Consider the following 6,740-nt stretch of genomic DNA (forward strand, 5'->3'; position numbering starts at 1 on the left):
ATTATGAATTTTAGACTGTAATCCCCAATGGGGCAGGGACTAATATAAATGACATATTCTCTTTATAACATTGCATAAATTGTTGGAAAGGGCTCTTGTGATTACCCAATTTGTCCTATTTCTTATAGGGAAAAAGCACCCTACCATATTTATACAATACAGTATGTAAGTGTGTGTGTGAGTGCTTGTGGATTAGGAAATTTAGTCTGTAAGCTCCAATGGCGTAGGGACTAATATGCATGACATATTTTATTACTCTATAAAGTGTTGCATAGATAGTTGTTGGAATGGGATTTTGAGATAATGCTGCTTATATACTTATTAATATTGTGAAATCACCCTGCCAACTAAGGCATGTGCAAGGATATATTTGTCAGTTTTGGTTTAGTTTATGATCCCTGACTTAGGTCTAGAGTAGGAGTTGGGGTAAAGGCTATAGGCAGGAAGTTGGATGGTCTAGTGAAGGTCCTGCACATGGAAGTTGATTGTGAATTATGAGGGTATTGCTAAAGGTAGGCACTGGAAGAAGATGAAGGAACAGAAGACAACAGAGTCAAAGGAACTAGGACTAACAGATGAAGAACCAGACTGGAAACACTAACAGATGAAGAACTGGTCTGGAAAAAGCAATGCATATATCTATAACCTTACAGAACAAGTAATACATATCTTTGGAATTGGTCTGGGATTGGTAATTCATATCTGTGTAACTGGGCTGGGGACAGCAACATGTAGCTCTGGAACCAGTCTGGGACCAGTAATATATATCTTTGGAACTGGGCTATGATTGATAATTCATATCTCTATAACTGTGCTGGGACCGGTAATGGGTATCTCTGGAACTGGGCTGGGAACGATCTTCATATTTTTCTAACCGGGCTTTAACCGGAAATGGGTATCTCTGGAATAGGACTGGGACTGATAATGCATATCTCTGTAGCCGGGCTAGGACCTTTAATGCGTATCACTGTAGATGGGCTGGGACCAGTAATGCGTATCTCTATAAACGGGCTTGGACCGATAAAACAAAGCTCTGGGAACCGGGTTGGTAAGATGTTCTTTAAGAACTGATTTTTGAGCAATCTCCCAAAGGATTCATGGTACTGGTAACTTGGCTAAAACTGGACTTGCTCATCGGATTGGAACTGCAGACCGGGCTGGAACCTGATCTGGAACTGGTAGCTGTTAACCGTTGACACTGTAGACCAGGCTGGAACCAGTGAACTTCTTAATTGGACTAGAAGCATTGACGCTGTAGACCACACTGGAACTGGTGAATTTGTTAACTGGACTGGAACCATTGAAGATGGAGACTGCCTGGCACTGATGAACTTGTTAACTGGACTAGAACAAGTGACATCTGGGTCTGGGACTGCATTGGCCTTTGACAATATTTATGCAGCACTAAATGTGTGTTTTGTCACAGAATTTTTGTTAGTGAATTTAGACTGTAAGCTCCTCTGGGGCAGGGACTTTTATAGTTGATTTGTGTTTTCTGTACATTATCGTGTTTATTAATTATGCATTATAAAGAAAGAATCATAGTAATAAGAAGAATAGATATGCATGTATATCAAGAACATATTATCACACCACTAATTTTTTTTAGGAGGGCCTTCTTCATGATTGAAAATGTAAGGACAACAGCCAAGCAACTGCATTTCTGGACTTTTGCCATGTCATCTTTACTACAAAGCATATCCTTAAGATAGAACAACAGGAGTAGTAGACCCAAGACAGGTAATTAATATTATTATTAATTACTGATAACTCTCAAGATAGACACAAGTTCTAGACTGTAGTGATGTGATAATATCTTCCTGGTATACATGGATTTTTATCAAATATGTATGTTTGCTATGGACTGTGTGTGAACGTTTATGCATTATGAATTTTAGACTGTAAGCCCCAATGGGGCAGGGACTAATATAAATGACATATTCTCTTTATAACATTGCATAAATTGTTGGAAAGGGCTCTTGTGATTACCCAATTTGTCCGCTTTCTTATAGGGCAAAATCACCCTACCATATTTATACAATACAGTATGTAAGTGTGTGTGTGAGTGCTTGTGGATTAGGAAATTTAGTCTGTAAGCTCCAATGGGGTAGGGACTAATATGCATGACATATTTTATTACTCTATAAAGCGTTGCATAGATTGTTGTTGGAATGGGATTTTGAAATAATGCTGCTTATATACTTTTTAATATTGTGAAATCACCCTGCCAACTAAGGCATGTGCAAGGATATATTTGTCAGTTTTGGTTTAGTTTATGATCCCTGACTTAGGTCTAGAGTAGGAGTTGGGGTAAGGGCTATAGGCAGGAAGTTGGATGGTTTAGTGAAGGTCCTGCACATGGAAGTTGATTGTGAATTATGAGGGTATTGCTAAAGGTAGGCACTGGAAGAAGATGAAGGAACAGAAGACAACAGAGTCTTAGGAACTAGGACTAACAGATGAAGAACCAGACTAGAAACACTAACAGATGAAGAACTGGTCTGGAAAAAGCAATGCATATATTTATAACCTTACAGAACAAGTAATACGTATCTTTGGAATTGGTCTGGGATTGGTAATTCATATCTGTGTAACTGGGCTGGGGACAGCAACATGTAGCTCTGGAACCAGTCTGGGACCAGTAATATATATCTTTGGAACTGGGCTATGATTGATAATTCATATCTCTATAACTGTGCTGGGACCGGTAATGGGTATCTCTGGAACTGGGCTGGGAACGATCTTCATATTTCTCTAACCGGGCTGGAACCGGAAATGGGTATCTCTGGAATAGGACTGGGACTGATAATGCATATCTCTGTAGCCGGGCTAGGACCTTTAATGCGTATCACTGTAGATGGGCTGGGACCAGTAATGCGTATCTCTATAAACGGGCTTGGACCGATAAAACAAAGCTCTGGGAACCGGGTTGGTAAGATGTTCTTTAAGAACTGATTTTTGAGCAATCTCCCAAAGGATTCATGGTACTGGTAACTTGGCTAAAACTGGACTTGCTCATCGGATTGGAACTGCAGACCGGGCTGGAACCTGATCTGGAACTGGTAGCTGTTAACCGTTGACACTGTAGACCAGGCTGGAACCAGTGAACTTCTTAATTGGACTAGAAGCATTGACGCTGTAGACCACACTGGAACTGGTGAATTTGTTAACTGGACTGGAACCATTGAAGATGGAGACTGCCTGGCACTGATGAACTTGTTAACTGGACTAGAACAAGTGACATCTGGGTCTGGGACTGCATTGGCCTTTGACAATATTTATGCAGCACTAAATGTGTGTTTTGTCACAGAATTTTTGTTAGTGAATTTAGACTGTAAGCTCCTCTGGGGCAGGGACTTTTATAGTTGATTTGTGTTTTCTGTACATTATCGTGTTTATTAATTATGCATTATAAAGAAAGAATCATAGTAATAAGAAGAATAGATATGCATGTATATCAAGAACATATTATCACACCACTAATTTTTTTTAGGAGGGCCTTCTTCATGATTGAAAATGTAAGGACAACAGCCAAGCAACTGCATTTCTGGACTTTTGCCATGTCATCTTTACTACAAAGCATATCCTTAAGATAGAACAACAGGAGTAGTAGACCCAAGACAGGTAATTAATATTATTATTAATTACTGATAACTCTCAAGATAGACACAAGTTCTAGACTGTAGTGATGTGATAATATCTTCCTGGTATACATGGATTTTTATCAAATATGTATGTTTGCTATGGACTGTGTGTGAACGTTTATGCATTATGAATTTTAGACTGTAAGCCCCAATGGGGCAGGGACTAATATAAATGACATATTCTCTTTATAACATTGCATAAATTGTTGGAAAGGGCTCTTGTGATTACCCAATTTGTCCGCTTTCTTATAGGGCAAAATCACCCTACCATATTTATACAATACAGTATGTAAGTGTGTGTGTGAGTGCTTGTGGATTAGGAAATTTAGTCTGTAAGCTCCAATGGGGTAGGGACTAATATGCATGACATATTTTATTACTCTATAAAGCGTTGCATAGATTGTTGTTGGAATGGGATTTTGAAATAATGCTGCTTATATACTTTTTAATATTGTGAAATCACCCTGCCAACTAAGGCATGTGCAAGGATATATTTGTCAGTTTTGGTTTAGTTTATGATCCCTGACTTAGGTCTAGAGTAGGAGTTGGGGTAAGGGCTATAGGCAGGAAGTTGGATGGTTTAGTGAAGGTCCTGCACATGGAAGTTGATTGTGAATTATGAGGGTATTGCTAAAGGTAGGCACTGGAAGAAGATGAAGGAACAGAAGACAACAGAGTCTTAGGAACTAGGACTAACAGATGAAGAACCAGACTAGAAACACTAACAGATGAAGAACTGGTCTGGAAAAAGCAATGCATATATTTATAACCTTACAGAACAAGTAATACGTATCTTTGGAATTGGTCTGGGATTGGTAATTCATATCTGTGTAACTGGGCTGGGGACAGCAACATGTAGCTCTGGAACCAGTCTGGGACCAGTAATATATATCTTTGGAACTGGGCTATGATTGATAATTCATATCTCTATAACTGTGCTGGGACCGGTAATGGGTATCTCTGGAACTGGGCTGGGAACGATCTTCATATTTCTCTAACCGGGCTGGAACCGGAAATGGGTATCTCTGGAATAGGACTGGGACTGATAATGCATATCTCTGTAGCCGGGCTAGGACCTTTAATGCGTATCACTGTAGATGGGCTGGGACCAGTAATGCGTATCTCTGTAAACGGGCTTGGACCGGTAAAACAAAGCTCTGGGAACTGGGTTGGTAAGATGTTCTTTAAGAACTGATTTTTGAGCAATCTCCCAAAGGATTCATGGTACTGGTAACTTGGCAAAAACTGAACTTGCTCCTCGGATTGGAACTGCAGACCGGGCTGGATCCTGATCTGGAACTGGTAGCTGGTAACCGTTGACACTGTAGACCAGGCTGGAACCAGTGAACTTCTTTATTGGACTAGAAGCGTTGACGCTGTAGACCACACTGGAACTGGTGAATTTGTTAACTGGACTGGAACCATTGAAGATGGAGACTGCCTTGCACTGATAAACTTGTTAACTGGACTAGAACAAGTGACATCTGGGTCTGGGACTGCATTGGCCTTTGACAATATTTATGCAGCACTAAATTTGTGTTTTTGTCAGAGATTTTTTGTTAGTGAATTTAGACTGTAAGCTCCTCTGGGGCAGGGACTTTTATAGTTGATTTGTGTTTTCTGTACATTATCGTGTTTATTAATTATGCATTATAAAGAAAGAATCATAGTAATAATAAGAATAGATATGCATGTATATCAGGAACATATTATCACACCTCTAATTTTTTTTAGGAGGGCCTTCTTCATGATTGAAAATGTGAGGACAACAGCCAAGCAACTGCATTTCTGGACTTTTGCAAGGTCATCTTTACTACAAAGCATATCATTAAGATAGAACAACAGGAGTAGTAGACCCAAGACAGGTAATTAATATTATTATTAATTACTGATAACTCTCAGGATAGACACAAGTTCTAGACTGTAGAGATGTGATAATATCTTCCTGGTATACATGGATTTTTATAAAATATGTATGTTTGCTATGGACTGTGTGTGAACGTTTATGCATTATGAATTTTAGACTGTTAGCCCCAATGGGGCAGGGACTAATATAAATGACATATTCTCTTTATAACATTGCATAAATTGTTGGAAAGGGCTCTTGTGATTACCCAATTTGTCCGCTTTCTTATAGGGCAAAATTCCCCTACCATATTTATACAATACAGTATGTAAGTGTGTGTGTGAGTGCTTGTGGATTAGGAAATTTAGTCTGTAAGTTCCAATGGGGTAGGGACTAATATGCATGACATATTTTATTACTCTATAAAGCGTTGCATAGATTGTTGTTGGAATGGGATTTTGAGATAATGCTGCTTATATACTTTTTAATATTGTGAAATCACCCTGCCAACTAAGGCATGTGCAAGGATATATTTGTCAGTTTTGGTTTAGTTTATGATCCCTGACTTAGGTCTAGAGTAGGAGTTGGGGTAAGGGCTATAAGCAGGAAGTTGGATGGTTTAGTGAAGGTCCTGCACATGGAAGTTGATTGTGAATTATGAGGGTATTGCTAAAGGTAGGCACTGGAAGAAGATGAAGGAACAGAAGACAACAGAGTCTTAGGAACTAGGACTAACAGATGAAGAACCAGACTAGAAACACTAACAGATGAAGAACTGGTCTGGAAAAAGCAATGCATATATCTATAACCTTACAGAACAAGTAATACGTATCTTTGGAATTGGTCTGGGATTGGTAATTCAAATCTGAGTAACTGGGCTGGGGACAGCAACATGTAGCTCTGGAACCAGTCTGGGACCAGTAATATATATCTTTGGAACTGGGCTATGATTGATAATTCATATCTCTATAGCTGTGCTGGGACCGGTAATGGGTATCTCTGGAACTGGGCTGGGAATGATCTTCATATTTCTCTAACCGGGCTTTAACCGGAAATGGGTATCTCTGGAATAGGACTGGGACTGATAATGCATATCTCTGTAGCCGGGCTAGGACCTTTAATGCGTATCACTGTAGATGGGCTGGGACCAGTAATGCGTATCTCTGTAAACGGGCTTGGACCGGTAAAACAAAGCTCTGGGAACCGGGTTGGTAAGATGTTCTTTAAGAACTGATTTTTGAGCAATCTCC

The sequence above is a fragment of the Taudactylus pleione genome, unplaced genomic scaffold, assembly GCF_031769625.1.
Source record: "Taudactylus pleione unplaced genomic scaffold, aTauple2 ptg000176l, whole genome shotgun sequence".
Lineage (NCBI taxonomy): Eukaryota > Metazoa > Chordata > Amphibia > Anura > Myobatrachidae > Taudactylus > Taudactylus pleione.